General features: G+C 41.9%; 1 long non-coding RNA gene across 1 annotated transcript; it reads left to right on the top strand.

Annotated features, from left to right (window-relative positions):
- The first annotated feature begins 1,666 nt into the window (after positions 1 to 1,666).
- On the top strand, positions 1,667 to 10,436 carry LOC124027441. Its single transcript, XR_006837410.1, has 3 exons — positions 1,667 to 1,873; positions 4,947 to 4,988; positions 10,328 to 10,436. It is a non-coding gene; the product is annotated as an uncharacterized LOC124027441 (long non-coding RNA).
- Positions 10,437 to 17,471: the final 7,035 nt, after the last annotated feature.

Here is a 17,471-nt window from a genome sequence, read left to right as displayed (position 1 = left end):
CCCACTAGAGGAGAAGAAGAGATGGAGTGTTTGGTAAATACAGTGTAGACTGGTCCCACTAGAGGAGAAGAGATGGAGTGTTTGGTAAATACAGTGTAGACTGGTCCCACTAGAGGAGAAGAAGAGATGGAGTGTTTGGTAAATACAGTGTAGACTGGTCCCACTAGAGGAGAAGAAGAGATGGAGTGTTTGGTAAATACAGTGTAGACTGGTCCCACTAGAGGAGAAGAAGAGATGGAGTGTTTGGTAAATACAGTGTAGACTGGTCCCACTAGAGGAGAAGAGATGGAGTGTTTGGTAAATACAGTGTAGACTGGTCCCACTAGAGGAGAAGAAGAGATGGAGTGTTTGGTAAATACAGTGTAGACTGGTCCCACTAGAGGAGAAGAGATGGAGTGTTTGGTAAATACAGTGTAGACTGGTCCCACTAGAGGAGAAGAAGAGATGGAGTGTTTGGTAAATACAGTGTAGACTGGTCCCACTAGAGGAGAAGAAGAGATGGAGTGTTTGGTAAATACAGTGTAGACTGGTCCCACTAGAGGAGAAGAAGAGATGGAGTGTTTGGTAAATACAGTGTAGACTGGTCCCACTAGAGGAGAAGAAGAGATGGAGTGTTTGGTAAATACAGTGTAGACTGGTCCCACTAGAGGAGAAGAAGAGATGGAGTGTTTGGTAAATACAGTGTAGACTGGTCCCACTAGAGGAGAAGAAGAGATGGAGTGTTTGGTAAATACAGTGTAGACTGGTCCCACTAGAGGAGAAGAAGAGATGGAGTGTTTGGTAAATACAGTGTAGACTGGTCCCACTAGAGGAGAAGAGATGGAGTGTTTGGTAAATACAGTGTATGTCATGTATTTAATGTTCAGTTAATGAAGTGACCCTTTATCAGTTTATCCTCCCTTCTCCCATCTGCCTCTCCTCTCCCCTACTCCTCCCCTACTCCTCCCCTCTCCTCCCCTCTTCTCTCCTCTTCTCTCCCCCTACTCCTCCCCTGTACTCATCCTCTCATCTCCTCTTCTCTCCCCCCTACTCCTCCCCCTCTCCTCTCCCCTACTCCTCCCCTGTACTCATCCTCTCATCTCCCCTCCCTTCTCCTCTTCTCTCCCCCTACTCCTCCCCCTCTCCTCCCTCTTCTCCCATCTGCCTCTCCTCTCCCCTACTCCTCCCCTGTACTCATCCTCTCATCTCCCCTCCCTTCTCCTCTTCTCTCCCCTCTACTCCTCCCTCTCCTCCCCTCTTCTCCCATCTGCCTCTCCTCTCCCCTACTCCTCCCCTGTACTCATCCTCTCATCTCCTGTCCCTTCTCCTCTTCTCTCCCCCTACTCCTCCCCTCTCTCCCCCTCTTCTCCCATCTGCCTCTCCTCTCCCCTACTCCTCCCCTGTACTCATCCTCTCCTCTCCCTCCTCTCCCCTACTCCTCCCTGTACTCCTCCCCCTCTTCTCTCTCCTCTGCTTCTCTCCTTTCCTCTCCCCTCCTCCCATCTCCTCCTCTCCCCTTCCTAATCCTCTCCTCTTCTCTCTTCATTTCCTCTTCCCCTCCTTTCTATCATCTTCTCTCCTTCCCTCTCATCCCCGCCTCTCCTCTCCCCTCTTCCCCCACTCTTCCCCACTCCTCTCTTCTCCTCCTCCCCGCTCATCCCCTACTCCTCTCCCCTCATCTCCTTCCCTACTCCTTCTCCTTCCCGACTCCGCTCCCCTCTGTCCTATGCTACTTCTCTTCTCCTCCTCTCCCCTCCCGTCCTCTCATCTCTTCCATTAGATATTCCTGCTGGCGGTGTGGCATTGGGAGTTCTACATGTTGCCTCTCTGTCTGGTTCTGCTCATCACATGGAACTATCTTCAGATTGCATCTGGACGGGCCAACCAGGACCTGGTCAGTACAGCGCCTCACTCCAAACAGCCATGTTTAATCCTATTCCCCTACAACCATTACCACTATCTCCTAGATTCTACAACTACTTCCACTATCTCCTAGATTCTAGAACTAATACCACTATCTTCTAGATTCTACAACTACTACCACTATCTCCTAGATTCTACAACTATTACCACTATCCCTAGATTCTACAACTACCACTATCTCCTAGATTCTAGAACTACTACCACTATCCCCTAGATTCTACAACTATTACCACTATCTCTAGATTCTAGAACTACTACCACTATCACCTAGATTCTACAACTACTACCACTATCTCCTAGATTCTAGAACTACTACCACTATCTCCTAGATTCTACAACTATTACCACTATCCCCTAGATTCTACAACTGCTACCACTATCACCTAGATTATACAACTATTACCACTATCTCCTAGATTCTAGAACTGCTACCACTATCTCCTAGATTCTAGAACTACTACCACTATCTCCTAGATTCTAGAACTACTACCGCTATCTCCTAGATTCTAGAACTACTTCCACTATCTCCTAGATTCTAGACCTGCTACCACTATCCCCTAGATTCTACAACTACCACTTTCTCCTAGATTCTACAACTACCACTATCTCCTAGATTCTACAACTACCACTATCTCATAGATTCTACAACTACTACCACTATCTCCTAGATTATACAACTATTACCACTATCCCCTAGATTATACAACTATTACCACTATCTCCTAGATTCTACAACTATTACCACTATCCCCTAGATTCTACAAATATTACCACTATTCCCTAGATTCTACAACTATTACCACTATCATCCTAGATTCTAGAATTATTACCACCATCTCCTAGATTCTACAACTGCTACCACTATCCCCTAGATTCAACAACTATTACCACTATCCCCTAGATTCTACAACTATTACCACTATCCCCTAGATTCTACAAATATTACCACTATTCCCTAGATTCTACAACTATTACCACTATCATCCTAGATTCTAGAATTATTACCACCATCTCCTAGATTCTACAACTGCTACCACTATCCCCTAGATTCAACAACTATTACCACCATCTCCTAGATTCTACAACTGCTACCACTATCCCCTAGATTCAACAACTATTACCACTATCCCCTAGATTCTACAACTATTACCACTATCCCCTAGATTCTACAACTATTACCACTATCTCCTAGATTCTACAACTGCTACCACTATCTCCTAGATTCTACAACTGCTACCACTATCTCCTAGATTCTACAACTGCTACCACTATCTCCTAGATTCTACAACTGCTACCACTATCTCCTAGATTCTACAACTATTACCACTATCCCCTAGATTCTACAACTACCACTATATCCTAGATTCTACAACTGCTACCACTATCTCCTAGATTCTACAACTGCTACCACTATCTCCTAGATTCTACAACTGCTACCACTATCCCCTAGATTCTACAACTACCACTATATCCTAGATTCTACAACTACCACTATATCCTAGATTCTACAACTGCTACCACTATCCCCTAGATTCTACAACTGCTACCACTATCACCTAGATTATACAACTATTACCACTATCTCCTAGATTCTAGAACTGCTACCACTATCTCCTAGATTCTAAAACTACTACCACTATCTCCTAGATTCTAGAACTACTACCACGATCTCCTAGATTCTAGAACTACTACCACTATCTCCTAGATTCTAGAACTACTTCCACTATCTCCTAGATTCTAGACCCGCTACCACTATCTCCTAGATTCTACAACTACCACTATCTCCTAGATTCTACAACTACTACCACTATCTCCTAGATTATACAACTATTACCACTATCCCCTAGATTCTAAACTATTACCACTATCTCCTAGATTCTACAACTATTACCACTATCCCTAGATTCTACAAATATTACCACTATTCCCTAGATTCTACAACTATTACCACTATCCCCTAGATTCTACAACTAACCACTATCTCCAGATTCTACAACTACTACCACTATCTCCTAGATTCTACAACTGCTACCACTATCTCCCAGATTCTACAACTGCTACTATCTCCTAGATTCTACAACTATTACCAATATCCCTAGATTCTACAACTACCACTATCTCCTAGATTCTAGAACTACTACCACTATCTCCTAGATTCTACAACTGCTACCACCATCCCCTGGATTCTACAACTACCACTATCTCCTAGATTCTAGAACTACTACCACTATCTCCTAGATTCTGCAACTGCCACTATCTCCTAGATTATACAACAACTATTACCACTATCTCCTAGATTCTAGAACTACTACCACTATCTCCTAGATTCTACAACTGCTACCACTATCCCCTAGATTCTACAACTACCACTATCTCCTAGATTCTACAACTATTACCAATATCCCCTAGATTCTACAACTACCACTATATCCTAGATTCTAGAACTACTACCACTATCTCCTAGATTCTAGAACTACTACCACTATCTCCTAGATTCTAGAACTACTACCACTATCTCCTAGATTCTACAACTATTACCACTATCTCCTAGATTCTAGAACTACTACCACTATCCCCTAGATTCTACAACTATTACCTCTATCTCCTAGATTCTAGAACTACTACCACTATCCCCTAGATTCTACAACTATTACCTCTATCTCCTAGATTCTAAAACTACTACCACTATCTCCTAGATTCTAGAACTACTACCACTATCTCCTAGATTCTACAACTATTACCACTATCTCCTAGATTCTAGAACTACTACCACTATCCCCTAGATTCTACAACTATTACCTCTATCTCCTAGATTCTAAAACTACTACCAAAGCCCTCAGCATGATCATGTGTTAGTCAGTGCAGAGGATCAGTCATGTGATGTCATCTGTTCACATCCTGACACACTACATGGACCTACTACTGTACACCAACCAGTGGAGGCTGCTGAGGGGAGGACAGCTCATAATAATGCCTGGATTAATGTAGTGAACCACAGGTCTGGACATTTCCTATCCTTCACTTTACTAATCTTTTCTTTCCAGGATAATATGGACTTGGGCGATGAAGATGATGAAGATGAAAAGGTAGCATCGTTTCCCATTATGTTTTATAATGACTCATTATACCTGGTTTCTACATAGTAATGACTGATAAATGCTGTGGTTCTACATCGCAATGACTGTTAATGCTGAGTTTCTACATAGTAATGACTGATAATGCTGTGGTTCTACATCGCAATGACTGTTAATGCTGAGTTTCTACATAGTAATGACTGATAATACTGAGTTTCTACATAGCAATGACTGATAATGCTGGGGTGCTACATGGTAATGACTTATAATGCTGGGGTTCTACATAGTAATGTCGGATAATGCCGAGTTTCTACATAGTAATGACTGATAATGCTGAGTTTCTACATAGTAATGGCTAATAATGCTGGGTTTCTACATAGTAATGATTCATAATACCTGGTTTCTACATAGTATTTTTAGTTGTTAATGACTGATAATGCTGATAATGCTGGGTTTCTATATAGAAGATCTACCTGACTGTAGAAGCTATGTCTGTCTGACTGTAGAGGATCTGTCTGTCTGACTGTAGAGGATCTGTCTGACTGGAGAGGATCTGTCTGTCTGACTGTAGAGGATCTGACTGTAGAGGATCTGTCTGTCTGACTGTAGAGGATCTGTCTGTCTGATTGTAGAGGATCTGTCTGTCTGACTGTAGAGGATCTGTCTGTCTGACTGTAGAGGTTCTGACTGTAGAGGATCTGTCTGTCTGACTGTAGAGGATCTGTCTGTCTGACTGTAGAGGATCTGTCTGTCTGACTGTGGAGGTTCTGTCTGTCTGACTGTAGAGGTTATGTCTGACTGTAGAGGATCTGTCTGTCTGACTGTAGAGGTTATGTCTGACTGTAGAGGATCTGTCTGTCTGACTGTAGAGGTTATGTCTGACTGTGAGGTTATGTCTGACTGTAGAGGATCTGTCTGTCTGACTGTAGAGGATCTGTCTGTCTGACTGTAGAGGTTCTGACTGTAGAGGATCTGTCTGTCTGACTGTAGAGGATCTGTCTGTCTGACTGTAGAGGATCTGTCTGTCTGACTGTAGAGGTTATGTCTGACTGTAGAGGATCTGTCTGTCTGACTGTAGAGGTTATGTCTGACTGTAGAGGATCTGTCTGTCTGACTGTAGAGGTTATGTCTGACTGTAGAGGTTATGTCTGACTGTAGAGGATCTGTCTGTCTGACTGTAGAGGATCTGTCTGTCTGACTGTAGAGGTTATGTCTGACTGTAGAGGTTATGTCTGACTGTAGAGGATCTGTCTGTGACTGTAGAGGATCTGTCTGTCTGACTGTAGAGGTTCTGTGTCTGACTGTAGAGGTTCTGTCCGTCTGACTGTAGACGTTCTGTCTGACTGTAGAGGTTCTGTCTGACTATAGAGGTTCTGTCTGACTATGGAGGTTCTGTCTGACTGTAGAGGTTCTGTCTGTCTGACTGTAGAGGTTCTGTCTGTCTGACTGTAGAGGTTCTGTCTGTCTGACTGTAGAGGTTCTGTCTGTCTGACTGTAGAGGTTCTGTCTGTCTGACTGTAGAGGTTCTGTCTGACTGTAGACGTTCTGTCTGACTGTAGAGGTTCTGTCTGACTGTAGAGGTTCTGTCTGACTGTAAAGGTTCTGTCTGACTGTAGAGGTTCTGTCTGACTGTAAAGGTTCTGTCTGACTGTGGAGGTTCTGTCTGTCTGACTGTAGAGGTTCTGTCTGACTGTAGACGTTCTGTCTGACTGTGGAGGTTCTGTCTGTCTGTGGAGGTTCTGTCTGTCTGACTGTAGAGGTTCTGTCTGTCTGTGGAGGTTCTGTCTGTCTGACTGTAGAGGTTCTGTCTGACTATAGACGTCTGTCAGACATGTAAAACTGACTGGTCCTTTAATGTATCTAAAGACATGTAGAACTGACTGGTCCTTTAATGTATCTAAAGACATGTAGAACTGACTGGTCCTTTAATGTATCTAAAGACATGTAGAACTGACTGGTCCTTTAATGTATCTAAAGACATGTAGAACTGACTGGTCCTTTAATGTTGGAGGAATCTAAAGACATGTAGAACTGACTGGTCCTTTAATGTATCTAAAGACATGTAGAACTGACTGGTCCTTTAATGTTGGAGGAATCTAAGGACTTAGAACTGACTGGTCCTTTAATGTATCTAAAGACGTAGAACTGACTGGTCCTTTAATGTTGGAGGAATCTAAAGACATGTAGAACTGACTGGTCCTTTAATGTTGGAGGAACTAAAGACATGTAGAACTGACTGGTCCTTTAATGTTCTAAAGACATGAGAACTGAAATGTATCTAAAGACATGTAGAACTGACTGGTCCTTTAATGTATCTAAAGACATGTAGAACTGACTGGTCCTTTAATGTATCTAAAGACACGTAGAACTGACTGGTCCTTTAATGTATCTAAAGACATGTAGAACTGACTGGTCCTTTAATGTATCTAAAGACATGTAGAACTGACTGGTCCTTTAATGTATCTAAAGACTGACTGGTCCTTTAATGAATCTAAAGACATGTAGAACTGACTGGTCCTTTAATGTATCTAAAGACATGTAGAACTGACTGGTCCTTTAATGAATCTAAAGACATGTAAAACTGACTGGTCCTTTAATGAATCTAAAGACATGTAGAACTGACTGGTCCTTTAATGACTAAAGACATGGTGACTGGTCCTTTAATGTATCTAAAGACATGTAGAACTGACTGGTCCTTTAATGTATCTAAAGACATGTAGAACTGACTGGTCCTTTAATGTATCTAAAGACATGTAGAACTGACTGGTCCTTTAATGTATCTAAAGACATGTAGAACTGACTGGTCCTTTAATGTATCTAAAGACATGTAGAACTGACTGGTCCTTTAATGTATCTAAAGACATTGACTGGTCCTTTAATGTATCTAAAGACATGTAGAACTGACTGGTCCTTTAATGTTGGAGGAATCTAAAGACATGTAGAACTGACTGGTCCTTTAATGTTGGAGGAATCTAAAGACATGTAGAACTGACTGGTCCTTTAATGTTGGAGGAATCTAAAGACATGTAGAACTGACTGGTCCTTTAATGTATCTAAAGACATGTAGAACTGACTGGTCCTTTAATGTATCTAAAGACACGTAGAACTGACTGGTCCTTTAATGTTGGAGGAATCTAAAGACATGTAGAACTGACTGGTCCTTTAATGTATCTAAAGACATGTAGAACTGACTGGTCCTTTAATGTATCTAAAGACATGTAGAACTGACTGGTCCTTTAATGTATCTAAAGACATGTAGAACTGACTGGTCCTTTAATGTATCTAAAGACATGCAGAACTGACTGGTCCTTTAATGTTGGAGGAATCTAAAGACATGTAGAACTGACTGGTCCTTTAATGTATCTAAAGACATGTAGAACTGACTGGTCCTTTAATGTATCTAAAGACGTAGAACTGACTGGTCCTTTAATGTATCTAAAGACGTAGAACTGACTGGTCCTTTGAATCTAAAGACATGTAGAACTGACTGGTCCTTTAATGTATCTAAAGACATGTAGAACTGACTGGTCCTTTAATGTATCTAAAGACATAGAACTGACTGGTCCTTTAATGTATCTAAAGACATAGAACTGACTGGTCCTTTAATGTATCTAAAGACATGTAGAACTGACTGGTCCTTTAATGTATCTAAAGACATATAGAACTGACTGGTCCTTTAATGTATCTAAAGACATGTAGAACTGACTGGTCCTTTAATGTATCTAAAGACATGTAGAACTGACTGGTCCTTTAATGTATCTAAAGACATGTAGAACTGACTGGTCCTTTAATGTATCTAAAGACATGTAGAACTGACTGGTCCTTTAATGTATCTAAAGACATGTAGAACTGACTGGTCCTTTAATGTATCTAAAGACGTAGAACTGACTGGTCCTTTAATGTATCTAAAGACATGTAGAACTGACTGGTCCTTTAATGTATCTAAAGACATGTAGAACTGACTGGTCCTATGATGTATCTAAAGACATGTAGAACTGACTGGTCCTTTAATGTTGGAGGAATCTAAGGACGTAGAACTGACTGGTCCTTTAATGTTGGAGGAACTAAAGACGGAGAACTGACTGGTCCTTTAATGTTGGAGGAATCTAAAGACGTAGAACTGACTGGTCCTTTAATGTATCTAAAGACGTAGAACTGACTGGTCCTTTAATGTATCTAAAGACATGTAGAACTGACTGGTCCTTTAATGTATCTAAAGACATGTAGAACTGACTGGTCCTTTAATGTATCTAAAGACATGTAGAACTGACTGGTCCTTTAATGTTGGAGGAATCTAAAGACATGTAGAACTGACTGGTCCTTTAATGTATCTAAAGAGGAACTGACTGGTCCTTTAATGTATCTAAAGACATGTAGAACTGACTGGTCCTTTAATGTTGGAGGAATCTAAAGAAGAACTGACTGGTCCTTTAATGTATCTAGAACTGACTGGTCCTTTAATGTATCTAAAGACATGTAGAACTGACTGGTCCTTTAATGTATCTAAAGACATGTAGAACTGACTGGTCCTTTAATGTATCTAAAGACATGTAAAACTGACTGGTCCTTTAATGTATCTAAAGACATGTAATGAAAAGACTGACTGGTCCTTTAATGTATCTAAAGACATGTAGAACTGACTGGTCCTTTAATGTATCTAAAGACATGTAGAACTGACTGGTCCTTTAATGTATCTAAAGACATGTAGAACTGACTGGTCCTTTAATGTATCTAAAGACATGACTGGTCCTTTAATGTATCTAAAGACATGTAGAACTGACTGGTCCTTTAATGTATCTAAAGACATGTAGAACTGACTGGTCCTTTAATGTATCTAAAGACATGTAGAACTGACTGGTCCTTTAATGTATCTAAAGACATGTAGAACTGACTGGTCCTTTAATGTATCTAAAGACTGAACTGACTGGTCCTTTAATGTATCTAAAGACATGTAGAACTGACTGGTCCTTTAATGTATCTAAAGACATGTAGAACTGACTGGTCCTTTAATGTATCTAAAGACATGTAGAACTGACTGGTCCTTTAATGTATCTAAAGACATGTAGAACTGACTGGTCCTTTAATGTATCTAAAGACATGTAGAACTGACTGGTCCTTTAATGTATCTAAAGACGTAGAACTGACTGGTCCTTTAATGTATCTAAAGACATGTAGAACTGACTGGTCCTTTAATGTAGGAATCTAAAGACATGTAGAACTGACTGGTCCTTTAATGTATCTAAAGACACGTAGAACTGACTGGTCCTTTAATGTATCTAAAGACATGTAGAACTGACTGGTCCTTTAATGTATCTAAAGACGTAGAACTGACTGGTCCTTTAATGTTGTAGGAATCCGAGAAGAGAGGTTTGATGGAAAAAATTCACATGGTTCAAGAGACTGTCATCACTGTCCAAAACCTGTTGGAGGAAATCGCATGCTTCGGGGAGAGAATTAAAAGTGAGCATTTTAGTCTGAATTAGACATGTGTTTATTTTAATTGTCCATAAATGTTGATTTGACATGGTGTTCTGGTTTTGACATGTGTTTATTTTAATTGTCCATAAATGTTGATTTGACATGGTGTTCTGGTTTTGACATGTGTTTATTTTAATTGTCCATAAATGTTGATTCAATATTTAGTTTATATTTTTTGTATGTTTCTGCCCATATCTCCTCCAACCAAAATGAAGTTGGGCCAAAGGGAGGCAGGTGAAGAGCTTTGGGGTGGTAACCCACTAGTTAGGGAGGCAGGTAGCCTTTAGAGCTTTGAACCCACTAGTTAGGGAGGCAGGTAGCCTAGCGGTTAGAGCTTTGGGGTGGTAACCCACTAGTTAGGGAGGCAGGTAGCCTAGCGGTTAGAGCTTTGGGGTGGTAACCCACTAGTTAGGGAGGCAGGTAGCCTAGCGGTTAGAGCTTTGGGGTGGTAACCCACTAGTTAGGGAGGCAGGTATTCTAGTGGTTAGAGCTTTGGGGTGGTAACCCACAAGTTAGGGAGGCAGGTAGCCTAGCGGTTAGAGCTTTGGGGTGGTAACCCACTAGTTAGGGAGGCAGGTAGCCTAGCGGTTAGAGCTTTGGGGTGGTAACCTACTAGTTAGGGAGGCAGGTAGCCTAGCGGTTAGAGCTTTGGGGTGGTAACCCACTAGTTAGGGAGGCAGGTAGCCTAGCGGTTAGAGCTTTGGGGTGGTAACCCACTAGTTAGGGAGGCAGGTAGCCTAGCGGTTAGCGCTTTGGGGTGGTAACCCACTAGTTAGGGAGGCAGGTAGCCTAGCGGTTAGAGCTTTGGGGTGGTAACCCACTAGTTAGGGAGGCAGGTAGCCTAGCGGTTAGAGCTTTGGGGTGGTAACCCACTAGTTAGGGAGGCAGGTAGCCTAGCGGTTAGAGCTTTGGGGTGGTAACCCACTAGTTAGGGAGGCAGGTAGCCTAGCGGTTAGCGCTTTGGGGTGGTAACCCACTAGTTAGGGAGGCAGGTAGCCTAGCGGTTAGAGCTTTGGGTTGGTAACCCACTAGTTAGGGAGGCAGGTAGCCTTTAGAGCTTTGGGGTGGTAACCCACTAGTTAGGAGGCAGGTAGCCTAGCGGTTAGAGCTTTGGGGTGGTAACCCACTAGTTAGGGAGGCAGGTAGCCTTAGCGCTTTGGGGTGGTAACCCACTAGTTAGGGAGGCAGGTAGCCTAGCGGTTAGAGCTTTGGGGTGGTAACCCACTAGTTAGGGGAGGCAGGTAGCCTAGCGGTTAGAGCTTTGGGGTGGTAACCCACTAGTTAGGGAGGCAGGTATTCTAGCGGTTAGAGCTTTGGGGTGGTAACCCACTAGTTAGGGAGGCAGGTAGCCTAGCGGTTAGAGCTTTGGGGTGGTAACCTACTAGTTAGGGAGGCAGGTAGCCTAGCGGTTAGAGCTTTGGGGTGGTAACCCACTAGTTAGGGAGGCAGGTAGCCTGGCGGTTAGAGCTTTGGGGTGGTAACCCACTAGTTAGGGAGGCAGGTAGCCTAGCGGTTAGAGCTTTGGGGTGGTAACCTACTAGTTAGGGAGGCAGGTAGCCTAGCGGTTAGAGCTTTGGGGTGGTAACCCACTAGTTAGGGAGGCAGGTAGCCTAGCGGTTAGAGCTTTGGGGTGGTAACCCACTTTAGGAGACAGGTTGCCTAGCGGTTAGAGCTTTGGGGTGGTAACCTACTAGTTAGGGAGGCAGGTAGCCTAGCGGTTAGAGCTTTGGGGTGGTAACCCACTAGTTAGGGAGGCAGGTAGCCTAGCGGTTAGAGCTTTGGGGTGGTAACCCACTAGTTGGGGAGGCAGGTAGCCTAGCGGTTAGAGCTTTGGGGTGGTAACCTACTAGTTAGGGAGGCAGGTAGCCTAGCGGTTAGAGCTTTGGGGTGGTAACCTACTAGTTAGGGAGGCAGGTAGCCTAGCGGTTAGAGCTTTGGGGTGGTAACCCACTAGTTAGGGAGGCAGGTAGCCTAGCGGTTAGAGCTTTGGGGTGGTAACCCACTAGTTAGGGAGGCAGGTAGCCTAGCGGTTAGAGCTTTGGGGTGGTAACCCACTAGTTAGGGAGGCAGGTAGCCTAGCGGTTAGAGCTTTGGGGTGGTAACCCACTAGTTAGGAAGGCAGGTAGCCTAGCGGTTAGAGCTTTGGGGTGGTAACCCACTAGTTAGGGAGGCAGGTAGCCTAGCGGTTAGAGCTTTGGGGTGGTAACCTACTAGTTAGGGAGGCAGGTATTCTAGTGGTTAGAGCTTTGGGGTGGTAACCCACTAGTTAGGGAGGCAGGTAGCCTAGCGGTTAGAGCTTTGGGGTGGTAACCTACTAGTTAGGGAGGCAGGTAGCCTAGCGGTTAGAGCTTTGTAGTGGTAACCCACTAGTTAGGGAGGCAGGTAGCCTAGCGGTTAGAGCTTTGGGGTGGTAACCTACTAGTTAGGGAGGCAGGTAGCCTAGCGGTTAGAGTTTTGGGGTGGTAACCCACTAGTTAGGGAGGCAGGTAGCCTAGCGGTTAGAGCTTTGGGGTGGTAACCCACTAGTTAGGGAGGCAGGTAGCCTAGCGGTTAGAGCTTTGGGGTGGTAACCCACTAGTTAGGGGGGCAGGTAGCCTAGCGGTTAGAGCTTTGGGGTGGTAACCTACTAGTTAGGGAGGCAGGTAGCCTAGCGGTTAGAGCTTTGGGGTGGTAACCCACTAGTTAGGGAGGCAGGTAGCCTAGCGGTTAGAGCTTTGGGGTGGTAACCCAAACCCGAACATAAGAGCCGACAAGGTGAAAACTCTGTCGATATGCCATTGAGCAAGTCACTTAAACCTAATTTGCTCCACTGGTGCTGAACTACTACGGCTGACCCTGTAAAACAACACATTCCACTGCTCCTATCATACTACCATGACTGACCCTGTAAAACAACACATTCCACTGCACCTATCATACTACCATGACTGACCCTGTAAAACAACACATTCCACTGCTCCTATCATACTACCATGACTGACCCTGTAAAACAACACATTCCACTGCTCCTATCATACTACCATGACTGACCCTGTAAAACAACACATTCCACTGCTCCTATCATACTACCATGACTGACCCTGTAAAACAACACATTCCACTGCTCCTATCATACTACCATGACTGACCCTGTAAAACAACACATTCCACTGCTCCTATCATACTACCATGACTGACCCTGTAAAACAACACATTCCACTGCTCCTATCATACTACCATGACTGACCCTGTAAAACAACACATTCCACTGCACCTATCATACTACCATGACTGACCCTGTAAAACAACACATTCCACTGCTCCTATCATACTACCATGACTGACCCTGTAAAACAACACATTCCACTGCTCCTATCATACTACCATGACTGACCCTGTAAAACAACACATTCCACTGCTCCTATCATACTACCATGACTGACCCTGTAAAACAACACATTCCACTGTTCCTATCATACTACCATGACTGACCCTGTAAAACAACACCTATCATACTACCATGACTGACCCTGTAAAACAACACATTCCACTGCTCCTATCATACTACCATGACTGACCCTGTAAAACAACACATTCCACTGCTCCTATCATACTACCATGACTGACCCTGTAAAACAACACATTCCACTGTTCCTATCATACTACCATGACTGACCCTGTAAAACAACACCTATCATACTACCATGACTGACCCTGTAAAACAACACATTCCACTGCACCTATCATACTACCATGACTGACCCTGTAAAACAACACATTCCACTGCACCTATCATACTACCATGACTGACCCTGTAAACAACACACTCCACTGCACCTATCATACTACCATGACTGACCCTGTAAAACAACACCTATCATACTACCATGACTGACCCTGTAAAACAACACCTATCATACTACCATGACTGACCCTGTAAAACAACACCTATCATACTACTATGACTGACCCTGTAAAACAACACCTATCATACTACTATGACTGACCCTGTAAAACAACACCTATCATACTACTATGACTGACCCTGTAAAACAACACCTATCATACTACCATGACTGACCCTGTAAAACAACACCTACAGTGCCTTGCGAAAGTATTCGGCCCCCTTGAACTTTGCGACCTTTTGCCACATTTCAGGCTTCAAACATAAAGATATAAAACTGTATTTTTTGTGAAGAATCAACAACAAGTGGGACACAATCGTGAAGTGGAATGACATTTATTGGATATTTCAAACTTTTTAACAAATCAAAAACTGAAAAATTGGGCGTGCAAAATTATTCAGCCCCTTTACTTTCAGTGCAGCAAACTCTCTCCAGAAGTTCAGTGAGGATCTCTGAATGGTCCAATGTTGACCTAAATGACTAATGATGATAAATACAATCCACCTGTGTGTAATCAAGTCTCCGTATAAATGCACCTGCACTGTGATAGTCTCAGAGGTCCGTTAAAAGCGCAGAGAGCATCATGAAGAACAAGGAACACACCAGGCAGGTCCGAGATACTGTTGTGAAGAAGTTTAAAGCCGGATTTGGATACAAAAATATTTCCCAAGCTTTAAACATCCCAAGGAGCACTGTGCAAGCGATAATATTGAAATGGAAGGAGTATCAGACCACTGCAAATCTACCAAGACCTGGCCGTCCCTCTAAACTTTCAGCTCATACAAGGAGAAGACTGATCAGAGATGCAGCCAAGAGGCCCATGATCACTCTGGATGAACTGCAGAGATCTACAGCTGAGGTGGGAGACTCTGTCCATAGGACAACAATCAGTCGTATATTGCACAAATCTGGCCTTTATGGAAGAGTGGCAAGAAGAAAGCCATTTCTTAAAGATATCCATAAAAAGTGTTGTTTAAAGTTTGCCACAAGCCACCTGGGAGACACACCAAACATGTGGAAGAAGGTGCTCTGGTCAGATGAAACCAAAATTGAACTTTTTGGCAACAATGCAAAACGTTATTTTTGGCGTAAAAGCAACACAGCTCATCACCCTGAACACACCATCCCCACTGTCAAACATGGTGGTGGCAGCATCATGGTTTGGGCCTGCTTTTCTTCAGCAGGGACAGGGAAGATGGTTAAAATTGATGGGAAGATGGATGGAGCCAAATACAGGACCATTCTGGAAGAAAACCTGATGGAGTCTGCAAAAGACCTGAGACTGGGACGGAGATTTGTCTTCCAACAAGACAATGATCCAAAACATAAAGCAAAATCTACAATGGAACGGTTCAAACATATCCAGGTGTTAGAATGGCCAAGTCAAAGACCAGACCTGAATCCAATCGAGAATCTGTGGAAAGAACTGAAAACTGCTGTTCACAAATGCTCTCCATCCAACCACACTGATCTCAAGCTGTTTTGCAAGGAGGAATGGGAAAAAATTTCAGTCTCTCGATGTGCAAAACTGATAGAGACATACCCCAAGCGACTTACAGCAGTAATCGCAGCAAAAGTTGGCGCTACAAAGTATTAATTTAATGGGGGCTGAATAATTTTGCACGCCCAATTTTTCAGTTTTTGATTTGTTAAAAAAGTTTGAAATATCCAATAAATGTCGTTCCACTTCATGATTGTGTCCCACTTGTTGTTGATTCTTCACAAAAAAATACAGTTTTATATCTTTATGTTTGAAGCCTGAAATGTGGCAAAAGGTCGCAAAGTTCAAGGGGGCCGAATACTTTCGCAAGGCACTGTATATGAATTTTTAGCATTTCTACTCAGTATGAATATGTATTGTGTTTCTACTCAATATGTATTGTGTTTCTACTCAATATGTATTGTGTTTCTACTCAATATGTATTGTGTTTCTACTCAATATGTATTGTGTTTCTACTCAATATGTATTGTGTTTCTACTCAATATGAATTGTGTTTCTACTCAATATGTATTGTGTTTCTACTCAATATGTATTGTGTTTCTACTCAATATGTATTGTGTTTCTACTCAGTATGAATATGTATTGTGTTTCTACTCAGTATGAATATGTATTGTGTTTCTACTCAATATGTATTGTGTTTCTACTCAATATGTATCGTGTTTCTACTCAGTATGAATATGTATTGTGTTTCTACTCAATATGTATTGTGTTTCTACTCAGTATGAATATGTATTGTGTTTCTACTCAATATGTATTGTGTTTCTACTCAATATGTATTGTGTTTCTACTCAATATGTATCGTGTTTCTACTCAGTATGAATATGTATTGTGTTTCTACTCAGTATGAATATGTATTGTGTTTCTACTCAGTATGAATATGTATTGTGTTTCTACTCAATATGTATTGTGTTTCTACTCAGTATGAATATGTATTGTGTTTCTACTCAATATGAATATGTATTGTGTTTCTACTCAATATGAATATGTATTGTATATCTACTCAATATGTATTGTGTTTCTACTCAATATGTATTGTATTTCTACTCAGTATGAATATGTATTGTATTTCTACTCAGTATGAATATGTATTGTGTTTCTACTCAATATGAATATGTATTGTGTTTCTACTCAATATGTATTGTGTTTCTACTCAATATGTATTGTGTTTCTACTCAATATGAATATGTATTGTGTTTCTACTCAATATGTATTGTGTTTCTACTCAATATGTATTGTGTTTCTACTCAATATGTATTGTGTTTCTACTCAATATGTATTGTGTTTCTACTCAATATGAATATGTATTGTATTTCTAGTCAGTATGAATATGTATTGTGTTTCTACTCAATATGTATTGTGTTTCTACTCAGTATGAATATGTATTGTATTTCTAGTCAGTATGAATATGTATTGTGTTTCTACTCAATATGTACTGTGTTTCTACTCAGTATGAATATGTATTGTGTTTCTACTCTATATGAATATGTATTGTGTTTCTACTCAATATGTATTGTGTTTCTACTCAATATGTATTGTATTTCTACTCAATATGTATTGTGTTTCTACTCAGTATGAATATGTATTGTGTTTCTACTCAATATGTATTGTGTTTCTACTCAATATGTATTGTGT

Source organism: Oncorhynchus gorbuscha, unplaced genomic scaffold (genome assembly GCF_021184085.1).
Source record: "Oncorhynchus gorbuscha isolate QuinsamMale2020 ecotype Even-year unplaced genomic scaffold, OgorEven_v1.0 Un_scaffold_3233, whole genome shotgun sequence".
Classification (NCBI taxonomy): Eukaryota; Metazoa; Chordata; class Actinopteri; order Salmoniformes; family Salmonidae; genus Oncorhynchus; species Oncorhynchus gorbuscha.
Note: the sequence above shows the minus strand (reverse complement) of the source record. Positions and strands in the feature narration are given on the sequence as shown.